This window comes from Heterodontus francisci, chromosome 36 (genome assembly GCF_036365525.1).
Source record: "Heterodontus francisci isolate sHetFra1 chromosome 36, sHetFra1.hap1, whole genome shotgun sequence".
Taxonomy (NCBI): Eukaryota; Metazoa; Chordata; class Chondrichthyes; order Heterodontiformes; family Heterodontidae; genus Heterodontus; species Heterodontus francisci.
In genome coordinates, this window is record NC_090406.1 from 52,010,516 (window position 1) to 52,024,924 (window position 14,409).

Here is a 14,409-nt window from a genome sequence, read left to right on the forward strand (position 1 = left end):
CGGAGCCGGAGTATAAAGAAACTGGGAGAGAGTTCACTCAGACAGTGGGAAACAGTGAGAGCGGAGCCGGAGTATAAAGAGACCGGGAGAGAGTTCACTCAGACAGTGGGAAACAGTGAGAGCGGAGCCGGAGTATAAAGAGACCGGGAGAGAGTTCACTCAGACAGTGGGAAACAGTGAGAGCGGAGCCGGAGTATAAAGAAACTGGGAGAGAGTTCACTCAGACAGTGGGAAACAGTGAGAGCGGAGCCGGAGTATAAAGAGACCGGGAGAGAGTTCACTCAGACAGTGGGAAACAGTGAGAGCGGAGCCGGAGTATAAAGAGACCGGGAGAGAGTTCACTCAGACAGTGGGAAACAGTGAGAGCGGAGCCGGAGTATAAAGAGACCGGGAGAGAGTTCACTCAGACAGTGGGAAACAGTGAGAGCGGAGCCGGAGTATAAAGAGACCGGGAGAGAGTTCACTCAGACAGTGGGAAACAGTGAGAGCGGAGCCGGAGTATAAAGAAACTGGGAGAGAGAGAGAGAGTTCACTCAGACAGTGGGAAACAGTGAGAGCGGAGCCGGAGTATAAAGAGACCGGGAGAGAGTTCACTCAGACAGTGGGAAACAGTGAGAGCGGAGCCGGAGTATAAAGAGACCGGGAGAGAGTTCACTCAGACAGTGGGAAACAGTGAGAGCGGAGCCGGAGTATAAAGAGACCGGGAGAGAGTTCACTCAGACAGTGGGAAACAGTGAGAGCGGAGCCGGAGTATAAAGAGACCGGGAGAGAGTTCACTCAGACAGTGGGAAACAGTGAGAGCGGAGCCGGAGTATAAAGAGACCGGGAGAGAGTTCACTCAGACAGTGGGAAACAGTGAGAGCGGAGCCGGAGTATAAAGAAACTGGGAGAGAGTTCACTCAGACAGTGGGAAACAGTGAGAGCGGAGCCGGAGTATAAAGAGACCGGGAGAGAGTTCACTCAGACAGTGGGAAACAGTGAGAGCGGAGCCGGAGTATAAAGAGACCGGGAGAGAGTTCACTCAGACAGTGGGAAACAGTGAGAGCGGAGCCGGAGTATAAAGAAACTGGGAGAGAGTTCACTCAGACAGTGGGAAACAGTGAGAGCGGAGCCGGAGTATAAAGAGACCGGGAGAGAGTTCACTCAGACAATGGGAAACAGTGAGAGCGGAGCCGGAGTATAAAGAGACCGGGAGAGAGTTCACTCAGACAGTGGGAAACAGCGAGAGCGGAGCCGGAGTATAAAGAGACCGGGAGAGAGTTCACTCAGACAGTGGGAAACAGTGAGAGCGGAGCCGGAGTATAAAGAAACTGGGAGAGAGAGAGAGAGTTCACTCAGACAGTGGGAAACAGTGAGAGCGGAGCCGGAGTATAAAGAGACCGGGAGAGAGTTCACTCAGACAGTGGGAAACAGTGAGAGCGGAGCCGGAGTATAAAGAAACTGGGAGAGAGAGAGAGAGTTCACTCAGACAGTGGGAAACAGTGAGAGCGGAGCCGGAGTATAAAGAAACTGGGAGAGAGTTCACTCAGACAGTGGGAAACAGTGAGAGCGGAGCCGGAGTATAAAGAAACTGGGAGAGAGTTCACTCAGACAGTGGGAAACAGTGAGAGCGGAGCCGGAGTATAAAGAGACCGGGAGAGAGTTCACTCAGACAGTGGGAAACAGTGAGAGCGGAGCCGGAGTATAAAGAGACCGGGAGAGAGTTCACTCAGACAGTGGGAAACAGTGAGAGCGGAGCCGGAGTATAAAGAGACCGGGAGAGAGTTCACTCAGACAGTGGGAAACAGTGAGAGCGGAGCCGGAGTATAAAGAGACCGGGAGAGAGTTCACTCAGACAGTGGGAAACAGCGAGAGCGGAGCCGGAGTATAAAGAGACCGGGAGAGAGTTCACTCAGACAGTGGGAAACAGTGAGAGCGGAGCCGGAGTATAAAGAAACTGGGAGAGAGTTCACTCAGACAGTGGGAAACAGTGAGAGCGGAGCCGGAGTATAAAGAGACCGGGAGAGAGTTCACTCAGACAGTGGGAAACAGTGAGAGCGGAGCCGGAGTATAAAGAGACCGGGAGAGAGTTCACTCAGACAGTGGGAAACAGTGAGAGCGGAGCCGGAGTATAAAGAAACTGGGAGAGAGTTCACTCAGACAGTGGGAAACAGTGAGAGCGGAGCCGGAGTATAAAGAGACCGGGAGAGAGTTCACTCAGACAGTGGGAAACAGTGAGAGCGGAGCCGGAGTATAAAGAGACCGGGAGAGAGTTCACTCAGACAGTGGGAAACAGTGAGAGCGGAGCCGGAGTATAAAGAGACCGGGAGAGAGTTCACTCAGACAGTGGGAAACAGTGAGAGCGGAGCCGGAGTATAAAGAGACCGGGAGAGAGTTCACTCAGACAGTGGGAAACAGTGAGAGCGGAGCCGGAGTATAAAGAAACTGGGAGAGAGAGAGAGAGTTCACTCAGACAGTGGGAAACAGTGAGAGCGGAGCCGGAGTATAAAGAGACCGGGAGAGAGTTCACTCAGACAGTGGGAAACAGTGAGAGCGGAGCCGGAGTATAAAGAGACCGGGAGAGAGTTCACTCAGACAGTGGGAAACAGTGAGAGCGGAGCCGGAGTATAAAGAGACCGGGAGAGAGTTCACTCAGACAGTGGGAAACAGTGAGAGCGGAGCCGGAGTATAAAGAAACTGGGAGAGAGTTCACTCAGACAGTGGGAAACAGTGAGAGCGGAGCCGGAGTATAAAGAGACCGGGAGAGAGTTCACTCAGACAGTGGGAAACAGTGAGAGCGGAGCCGGAGTATAAAGAGACCGGGAGAGAGTTCACTCAGACAGTGGGAAACAGTGAGAGCGGAGCCGGAGTATAAAGAAACTGGGAGAGAGTTCACTCAGACAGTGGGAAACAGTGAGAGCGGAGCCGGAGTATAAAGAGACCGGGAGAGAGTTCACTCAGACAGTGGGAAACAGTGAGAGCGGAGCCGGAGTATAAAGAGACCGGGAGAGAGTTCACTCAGACAGTGGGAAACAGCGAGAGCGGAGCCGGAGCATAAAGAGACCGGGAGAGAGTTCACTCAGACAGTGGGAAACAGTGAGAGCGGAGCCGGAGTATAAAGAGACCGGGAGAGAGTTCACTCAGACAGTGGGAAACAGTGAGAGCGGAGCCGGAGTATAAAGAAACTGGGAGAGAGTTCACTCAGACAGTGGGAAACAGTGAGAGCGGAGCCGGAGTATAAAGAGACCGGGAGAGAGTTCACTCAGACAGTGGGAAACAGTGAGAGCGGAGCCGGAGTATAAAGAGACCGGGAGAGAGTTCACTCAGACAGTGGGAAACAGTGAGAGCGGAGCCGGAGTATAAAGAGACCGGGAGAGAGTTCACTCAGACAGTGGGAAACAGTGAGAGCGGAGCCGGAGTATAAAGAGACCGGGAGAGAGTTCACTCAGACAGCGCCGGAGGTTTGAATAATAGTCAACAGTGACATCACAGGAAAGCTGCAAGGTGATTGGTTGGTGAGTAACTGCTGTTAGGGAGTAACTTTAAATAGCTGTGTTCATAACTACAGTAAAGAGAAAGTTCTACAGTTTTTTTATTATATTAGGTAGTTTTTTTTAGGGGATCAAGGTGCCTAGTGTAAATAATCTAATTTTTGGGTAATTTAAGGGAGTAAAAACAGTGAAAAACAAACAAAGAGTGACATCACAGGAAAACCGTAAGTTCATTGGTTGGCAGGTAACTGCTAATTTGAATTACCTATTCTAAATTGATTTCAGATTAAAGGTGAATAGGAGAAATATTTTACAGATTATAAACTAAAGACCAGCTGGAAATTAAAATCTAATTAAATACAATAGAAATGCAGGGCCAGGTGATGTGTTGTACCTGCATGATGTGGGAGCTGGTGGATTCCATCGTGGTTCCTGGTGAACACATCTGTAGCAAGTGTTGGCTGCTCGAGGAACTCCGGCTCAGAGATGATGAGCTGGAGTCTGAGCTTCGGACACTGCGACACATCAGGGAGGGGGAGAGTTACCTGGACGCTGTGTTTCAGGAGGCAGTCACACCCCTTAGATTAACTACCGTGAATTCGGCCAGTGGTCAGGGACAGGAGGGTATGACTGAGTGAGGCAGGTAGAGGGATCCAGGAGGTAGTGCTGCAGGAGCCTCAGCCATTGTCCTTGTCCAACAGGTTCAAGATTCTTACTCCCTGTGTGGACAAGATGAGGGAGTGTAGGGATGATGAGCAAACTGACCACAGCAGGGTGGTACAGGGAGCCATTTAAGTTGGGGGAGAAAAGAGAAATGTAGTCATAATCAGGGATAGTATAGTTAGGGCATAGACACTGTTCTCTGTGGCCAGGATCGAGAGTCCAGAAGGCTCTGTTGCCTACCTGGAGCCAGGGTTCAGGATATCTCATCTGGGCTGCAGAGGAACTTGGAGTGTGAGGGGAAAGATCCAGTTGTCGTGATCCACATAGGCACCAACGATATTGGTAGAATGAGGTGAGAGGTTCTGCTGAGGGAATATGAGCAGCTAGGGGCTAAATTAAAAAGCAGAACCAAAAAGGTGGTAATCTCCGGATTACTACCTGAGCCACAAGCAAGTTGGCAAAGGGTCAATAAGATTAAAGAGGTAAATGCGTGGTTCAAAGATTGGTGTGGGAGAAATGGGTTCGAATTCGTGGGACATTGGCACCAGTACTGGGGAAGGAGGGAGCTGTTACGATGGGACGGGCTCCACCTGAATCATACTGGGACCAGAGTCCTGGCGAATCGTATAACTGGGGCTGTAGATTGGGCTTTAAACTAAATAGTGAGGGGGAGGGTTCAGTTACATAGAAAAACAGGAAGTTAAAGGAGAAGGTAGGAGTGCAGGTTAGTGGTGAGGCTGATTGTTACCAAACTGCAAGAAGTATACTGGTTAAACTAGAAGAGAGAAGTAATAAACAGGTGAATAAAGCATCAGTGCTGAGGGACAGGTTACGGGGTAAAGCCCAAATAAGAGTTCTATATACAAATGCACAGAGTGTAAGGAATAAACTAGATGAGCTGCAGGCGCAAATTCACATGGAAGATTATGATGCGGTGGCCATTGCGGAAATGTGGCTGCAGGATGGTCAGGACTGGGAACTAAATATACCTGGTTATAAAGTTTACAGGAGGGACAGAGGGAGTGGAGTAGCCTTACTGATCAGAAATAATATCACCTGATTGGTGAGGGAGGATATAATGAGGAGAAAGCATCCAGTGGAGACCTTATGGGTGGAATTGAGGAACAGAAAAGGATCTAAAACTGTAATAGGTGTTGTGTATAGACCCCCTGGTAGCAGTTCTGAGGTGTTAGATTGTATAAAGACACAAATTAGGCAAGTGTGTAACAAAGGCAGAGTAGTATTAATGGGGGATTTTAACTGACACATAGATTGGGAGAGGCAGAATAGCACCTGTCAGAAAGACAGTGATTTTCTGGAATGTGTCCGGGATAGTTCCTTACGGCAATATGTCCTAGATGTAACAAGGGGACAGGCAATATTAGATTTAGTTATGAGTAATGAACCAAATTTAATTAGTAGCCTAACTGTACATGAACATTTATCAAATAGTGATCACAACATGATCGAATTCAAGATAGCGTTTTAAAGTGAAAAGCACGAATCAGCTACTAGAATTTTAGACTTGGGTAAGGCTGACTTTACCGGGATGAGACAGAGACCGTCCACGGTAAACTGGGTAGATCTGTTAATGGGTCAAACGACTGAAGAACAGTGGAGAATATTTAAAGAAACATTTAACGAAATACAGAGCGAGTATATACCCCTGAGAGGAAAAAGCTCCACTTGACAGAAAAAACAGCCATGGACAACTAAAGATATTAGGGATTAGCATAAAACAAAAAGAAATGGCTTACAAAAATGCAAAAAGCATCACAGATCCGGTCGAATGGGATCGATACAAAGACCAGCAAAGGGTCACAAAGCAGCTTATAAGAGCTACTAAAAGAGATTATGAATGGAAACTTACAAGGGACATCAAAATCAATAAGAAGAAATTTTATAGTTATATAAAAGGGAAAACGGGTGGTCAAGAGCAATGTAGCCCACTAAAAACTGAAAATGGAGATATTGTCAGTGATAATGGGGAAATGGCAGACATGTTGAACAATTACTTTGCCTCAGTATTTACAGTTGAAAAGGAGGATAACTTGCCGGAAGTCCGAAAAAATTAATTGCTGATAGGGGACAGGGACTTAATACAATTAACGTAAGTTAACACATCAGTAACAAGGAAATTAATGGAACTAAAGAGTGAGAAATCCCCAGGACCTGATGGTTTCCATCCGAGGGTGTTAAAGGAAGTAGGGGAGCACATTGTAGATGCCCTAACTATAGTCTTTCAGAGTTCCCTAGAATCAGGAGTGGTCCCTCTGGATTGGAAAGTTGCACATGTCACTCCGCTTTTTAAGAAGGGTGAAAGGGGGAACCAAGGAAATTACAGACCAGTTAGTCTGACATCTGTGGTGGGCAAGTTGCTGGAGTCTATAATCAAGGATACGGTGACTGAACACCTAGAAAAAATTCAGTTAATCAGGGACAGCCAGCATGGATTCATGACGGGAAGGTCATGCCTGACAAATCTCATTGAATTTTTTAAAGAGGTGACTAAGGTAGTGGACAGGAGAATGTCTATGGATGTTATTTATATGGACTTCCAGAAGGCATTTGATAAAGTCCCACATAAGAGCCTGTTAACTAAGGTAGAAGCCCATGGAGTTGAGGGCAAATTATTGACATGGTTAGGAGGTTGGTTGAGTGGTAGGCGACAGAGAGTGGGGATAATGGGTAAGTACTCCGATTGGCAGGATGTGACTAGTGGTGTCCCGCAGGGATCTGTGTTGAGGCCTCAATTATTCACATTATTCATTAATGACTTGGATGATGGCAGAGTAAGTTATATATCCAAATTTGCTGATCATACAAAGTTAGGAGGTATTGTAGACAGTCTAGATGATAGCATAAAATTGCAAAGAGATATTGACAGACTAGGTGAGTGGGCAAAACTGTGGCAGATGGATTTCAATGCGGGCAAATGTGAGATTATCCATTTTGGACCAAAAAAGGATAGAGCAGGGTACTTACTAAATGGGAAGTGGTTAAGTACAGTGGATGTCCAAAGAGACTTGGGGGTTCAGGTGCATAGATCTTTAAAATGCCATGAGCAAGTGCAGAAAATAATCAAAAAGGCTAATGGAATGCTAGCATTTATATCTAAAGGATTGGAGTATAAAGACACAGAGGTTATACTGCAGCTGTACAAAACCCTGGTTAGACCCCACTTGGAGTACTGTGAGCAGTTCTGGGCACCACACCTTAGGAAGGATATATTGGCCTTGGAGGGATTGCAATGTAGGTTTACAAGAATGATACCTGGACTAAAGGGGTTAAGTTAGGAGGAGAGATGACACAAATTAGGCTTGTTTTCGCTAGAATTTAGAAGGTTAAGGGGTGATCTGATTGAATTCTTCAAGATATTAACAGGAAAAGACAAGCTAGATAAAGATAAACTATTTCCACTGGTTGGAGATTCTAAAACTAGGGGGCATAGTCTAAAAATTAGGACCAGACCATTCAGGAGAGAAGCACTTCTTCACTCAAAGGGTGGTAGAGGTTTGGAACTCGCTCCCACAAACAGCAGTTGAAGCTAGAACAGTTGTTAATTTTAACTCTGAGATAGATTTTTGTTAAGCAAAGATATTAAGGGATATGGGCCAAAGGCAGGTATATGGAATTAGGCCGCGGATCAGCCATGATCTCATTGAATGGCGGGACAGGCTTGAGGGGCTGAATGGCCTACTCCTGTTCTTATCTTCCTATGTTCCTATGTTCACTCAAGAACAAGAACACATGGGAAATCAGAGAGCAGTGATGGAGGTCTGACAGGGCGCGCAGCGAGTGAGGGAGGAAAGGCAGAGACTGATAATTGGGAGTTTCCAGAATCTGTGAACTTCAATAAATATGTTTGCGAACACAACTCACCATCATGCATGTCGTCTGAAATCCTCTGCCTCGATAACATCCATCTTTCCAGCATGACCGGCAGCAACAAACAGAGCCATTGCACATGTGATTTCATCCGTGCAGATACATGTCATGCATGTTGGCATGGTAATGCTGTCAGTGTTCACATTGGCCTGTCTATAAGGTTTATGATGTAGTTGAAAGTCACGTAATCACTCCATGGTGGAATGAGGTTTTCAGACAATAAAAGCTGATGATTGGCAGGAGAACACATTTACTTAAAGTAAACATGACATATCTGTCTCACTCGTGAATGCCCATATGTGTCAAGTGTCGTTTTAATACCTTTGTGGGTGCTCTTTTGCGATGCTACCTTTGCGCTAGCAATTGGACTGGTGGCAGGCTGCTGATTAGGATGCCCCTTGGCCTGGGGTGACTTCAGTGGTCGTCCTCTGGATGCCTGAGGCCTGGAGGGCCCCGGCTTCCTGAAGGCTTCCGACACCAGTGCAGGACTGTCCTCGGGCATCACGGGTGCTGGAGCTGGACTCACAGGCGGAGGGGCCGAGGAGCCGGTGTCAACCCTCGAATCACCCTGAGGGAGACCCCAGTTGTGGAGTGCAGCCTCTCCTCCTCCCTCTCAATGCTTGTTGGAAGTTCCCTGCTCTCTGAAGTAGGACCAGGCGTGGGAACACTCTCCATGCTCCTGGTCCTTCTCTCGCCTTGTCACTGCTGAATTGAAGTCATGGCCAAGGCAAGGGTTGGCAGATCACAGAATCACAGAATGGTTACAGTGCAGAAGGAGGCCATTTTTCATATAACTGTCTAATTCCCTTTTGAATGCTTCATTTGAACCTGCCTCCACCACGTTCTCAGGCATCACATTCCAGACCTTAACCACTCGCTGCGTGAAAAAGATTTTCCTCATGTCACTTTTGCTTCTCTTACTTTAAATCTGTGCCCTCTCGTTCTCGATCCTTCCACAAGTGGGAACAGTTTCTCCCTATCTACTCTGTCCAGACCCCTCATGATTTTGAATACCTCTATCAAATCACCTCTCAGCCTTCCCTTCTCCAAGGAAAACAGTCCTAACTTCTCCAATCTATCTTCATAACTGAAATTCCTCATCCCTGGAACCATTCTCGTGAATCTCTCCTGTACTCTCTCCAATGTCCTCACGTCTTTCTTAAAGTGTGGCGTCCAGAACTGGACACAATACTCCAGCTGAGGACAAACTAGTGTCTTATTCAAGTTCAACATAACTTCCTTGCTCTTGTACCTCTAAGCCCCTATTAATAAAGCCCAGGACACTGTATGCTTTATTAACCGCTCTCTCAACCTGTCCTACCACCTCCAATGACTTATGCACATATACACCCAGGTCCCTCTGCTCCTGCACCCCTGTCAGAATTGTGCCCTTTATTTTATATTGTCTCTCCATGTTCTTCCTACCAAAATGAATCACTTCACATTTCTCTGCATTGAACTTCATCTGCCACCTGTCTGCCCATTCCACCAACATGTCTATATCCTTTTGGAGTTCTACACTATCTGCCTCACAATTCACAATGCTTCCATGAGGCGCTGTGGGCCATCAGCAGCAGCAGAGTTGTATTCAACCGCAATCTGTAACCTCATGGCCCATCATATCCCCCACTCTACCTTACCATCAAGATGGGGGACCAACCCTGGTTCAATGAAGAGTGCAGGAGGGCATGCCAGGAGCAGCACCAGGCATACCTCAAAATGAGGTGTCAACCTGGTGAAGCTACAACACAGAACTATCTGCGTGCCAAACTGCATAAGCAGCATGCGATAGACAGAGCTAAGCGATCCCATAACCAACGGATCAGATCTAAGCTCTGCAGTCCTGCCACATCCAGCTGTGAATGGTGGTGAACAATTAAACAGCTAACTGGAGGAAGTGGCTCCACAAATATCCCCAATTCAATGATGGGGGAGCCCAGCACATCAGTGCGAAAGGTAAGGCTGAAGCATTTGCAACAATCTTCAGCCAGAAGTGCCGAGTTGATGATCCATCTCGGCCTCCTCCTGAAGTCCCCAGCATTACAGATGCCAGACTTCAGCCAATTCGATTCACTCCGCGTGATATCAAGAAACGACTGAAGGCACTGGATACTGCAAAAGCTATGGGCGCTGACAATATTCCTGCAATAGTACTGAAGACCTGTGCTCCAGAACTTGCCACGTCCCTAGCCAAGCTGTTCCAGCTACAACACTGGCATCTACCCTGCAATGTGGAAAATTGCCCAGGTATGTCCTGTGCACAAAAAGCAGGACAAGTCCAACCCGGCCAATTACCGCCCCATCAGTCTACTCTCAATCATCAGTAAAGTGATGGAAGATGTCATCAACAGTGCCATCAAGCAGCACTTGCTTCGCAATAACCTGCTCAGTGACGCTCAGTTTGGGTTCCGCCAGGGCCACTCAGCTCTTGACCTCATTACAGCCTTGGTTCAAACATGGACAAAAGAGCTGAACTCGAGGTGAGGTGAGAGTGACTGCCCTTGACATCAAGGCAGCATTTAACTGAGTATGGCATCAATGAGCCCTAGCAAAACTGAAGTCAATGGGAATCGGGGGAAAACCCTCCGCTGGCTGGAGTCACACCTAACGCAAAGGAAGATGGTTGTGGTTGTTGGAGGTCAATCATCTGAGCTCCAGGACATCACTGCAGGAGTTCCTCAGGGTAGTGTCCTAGGCCCAACCATCTTCAGCTGCTTCATCAATGACCTACCTTCAATCATAAGGTCAGAAGTGGGGATGTTCGCTGATGATTGCACAATGTTCAGCACCATTCGTGATTCCTCAGATACTAAAGCAGTCCGTGTGGAAATGCAGCAAGACCTGGACAATATCCAAAGTGACAAGTAACATTCACACCACAAGTGCCGGGCAATGACCATCTCCAACAAGAGAAAATCTAACCATCTCCCCTTGACATTCAACGGCATTACCATCACTGAATTCCCCACTACCAACATCCTAGGGGCTGCCATTGACCAGAAACGGAACTGGAGTAGCCATATAAATACCGTGGCTACAAAAACAGGTCAGAGGCGAGGAATCCTGCGGCGAGTAACTCACCTCCTGACTCCCCAAAGCCTGTCCACCATCTACAAGGCACAAGTCAGGAGTGTGATGGAATACTCTCCACTTGCCTGGATGGATCCAAAAACACTCAAGACGCTCGACACCATCCAGGACAAAGCAGCGCGCTTGATTGGCACCCCATCTACAAACATTCACTCCCTCCACCACCGACGCACAGTTGCAGCAGTGTGTACCATCTACAAGAAGCAATGCACCAAGGCTCCTCAGACAGCACCTTCCAAACCCGTAACCTCTACCAACTAGAAGGACAAGGGCAGCAAATGCATGGGAACACCACCACCTGCAAGTTCCCCTCCAAGTCACACATATTCTGACTTGGAATTATATCGCCATTCCTTCACTGTCACTGGGTCAGAATCCTGGAACTCCCTTCCTAACAGCACTGTGGGTGTACCTACCCTACATGGACTGCAGCGGTTCAAGAAAGCAACTCACCACCACCTTCTCAAGGACAATTAGGGATGGATGACAAATGCTGGCCTAGCCAGCGACGCCCACATCCCATGAATGAATTTTTTAAAAAACACAATATTCATCCCTTCCGGGTCGTGATCTTACTGGGTATTGCTCTCCTGAGATTACCTAATTGGTACCACTCCATTCAGTATGGTTCCATTTAACTCCACAGGCAGAGGCAGTATGTTTTGTCACAGGGCCAAACAAATGGCACTGATGTCTCACTGGGTATATCTGTACCAGGCCTCTAACCAGACACATAGTCAAATAAAATTGGCAAGTGGACATAGCCATTAAGTGTTGGTACGATCCCAAGAGGGAAATCTTCCTTCAGCAATACACAATAAATTCTCTCTGGCTTGTTCCACCAACTAGGAACCATGCATTATACACACATCATTTTTTCATCTAAAATAGGTTTACCCTCTTTGATCTTTTCTGCATGAGATTCTCGATACCGTCCTGCCAACTTGCTTTGTTGATTAACTTTTTTTAATCCACTGACTGGAGATCTGAATTTATATTTTTTTTAAGAAATTTTGCAGATGACACAAAAATTGGCTGTGTAGTTGATAGTGAAGAGGATACGTGTAGACTCCAAAATGATATCAATGGTTTGGTTGAGTGGGCGGAAAAGTGGCAAATGGAATTCAATCCAGAGAAGTGTGAAGTCATGCATTTGGGGAGGGCAAATAAAGCAAGGGAATACACAATAAACTGGAGGATATTGAGAGGGGTAGAAGAGGTGAGAGACCATGGAGTGCATGTCCATAGGTCCCTGAAAGTGGCAGGACAGGTAGATAGACTGGTGAAGAAGGCATATGGAATGCTTTCCTCTATTGGCTGAGGTATAGAATACAAAAGCAGGGATGTAATGCTGGACAGTATAAAATACTGGTTAGACCATGGCTGGAGCATTGTGAACAGTTCTGGTCACCACATTACAGGAAGGACATAATTGCTCTGGAGAGAGTACAGAGGAGATTTACAAGAATGTTGCCAGGGCTTGAAAGTTGCAGCTATGAGGAAAGATTGGATTGCCTAGGATTGTTTTCCTTAGAACAAAGGGAACTGAGGGGTAACTTAATTGAGGTATACAAAATTATGAGGGGCCTAGAGAGAATAGACAGGAAGGACCTGTTTCCTCTAGCGGAGAGGTCAATTACCAGGAGGCACAGATTTAAGGTGATTGGTAGAAGGATTAGAGGGGACATGGGGAAAAACCTTTTCACCCATAGGGTGGTGGGTGTCTGGAATTCACTGCCCAGATCGGTGGTGGAGGCAGAAACCCTCGACTCATTTAAAAGGTATCTGGACCTGACCCTGAAGTGCTGTAACCTGCAAGGCTACGGACCAGGTGCTGGATGGTGGGATTAGAATGGACGGCTAGTTTTTTCAGCTGGTGCTGACACGATGGGCTGAATGGTCTCCTTCTGTGCCATAACCTTTCTATGGTTTCTAAGATGACTTTGCTAGCAGCTTAAGATGGTTACCTAGTTTGCAATCTGTATCCTACATTGCAAGTCCTGTGAGGAGGGAGACAAAATGTCCCAGCAAGAATCAAGACCCAGGAAGTTAAAGGGAACTGCTTGATCTTTTTCTTGTAGTAAAAGAAATACTGCTAACTACCACGCTTGAATCACTGTGACTGTCATGTGACAAGCCCCTCCCCTTGTGTTTCTTTGCAGCAGCAAGGAGAAGCATCTGGACTCTGACACCTGCAGATCCAAGTGGGGATCCCTCTCTCCCTCTCCCTCTCCCTCTCCATTCCAGCTTGCAAGCTTTAAATCCTGCTTGCCGACTGACCACCTTTGCATACTCCGGCTACAATCCGAAACCCCTTTGGAGGAAATCATCCGCCTCACTGTCTCCAAGAGACCCACTGAACCAGTTATCTACCTCTTCAAAGTAAAAGCCTCAGGACCACAGAATTCAGCTAGAAACCAGCTGAATCACCAAACCCCACAGACTGTATACCCTTTTTCCAATGGACTTTAACTCAGCCAATCTACCTTTCCCCACTCTGTAACCTATTTGTATGTGTGTGTAAACCTCTAGTGTGTGTGTGTGAGTGAAAGTTGGCACGTAGCTATTATGTTCATTAGTTCAATTTAGGTACAATAGAGTTCACCTCTTTTCTTGTTAAACTCAAGAAAACCTGTCCAATTGGTTCTTGTTATGTTCATAGCAAGTAAGTAATCAAACAGCTACTGAATCGGCCAGTACATCCACTTTAAAAAAGAATTAAATCTGTTGTGATTAAACAAGGAGAGGGAAAAGCGGGAAGCCCTTTGACCCCTCCTCACTTGACTGTAACAATACCTGCCTATATCTTGTAAATGTATGGTTAAGATTCCATCCTCTTTTAATTCACTATTCTCCAAATTATTCATTTTGTCCAGAATGTTCCTTAAGTGGTTTTTAACTGATTTCACAGACCCTTCTAGATAGGCGAAGCCAATGGTATTGACAAAAGCTGTCACAACATCATTCATTGCACCCCGTCGCCTTCTGACATTTTGTGTATAATTATCACCCTTTTTGATAGGGTTCTATCAGAGGGACTGAATTTATCTGGGGTTTTCTCTGTCGCGTAGAAGCATGTTGAGATTGGGGTTCTGGACAATTATGTCCTGATGAAGATGCTGAGGGGACTGATCTTCCTCATTACCAACATCCTGACACAATACCTGTGATACGGTGCACTTTGCGCTTCTTCTTCTTTGTCCATGATCCGCACCATACTCCTCACCATACATATAATGGTCCCAGTCCTTCTCGGCTTCTTCACCTGTCATTCTGTGGGTCTAAGCTTCACTTGGCT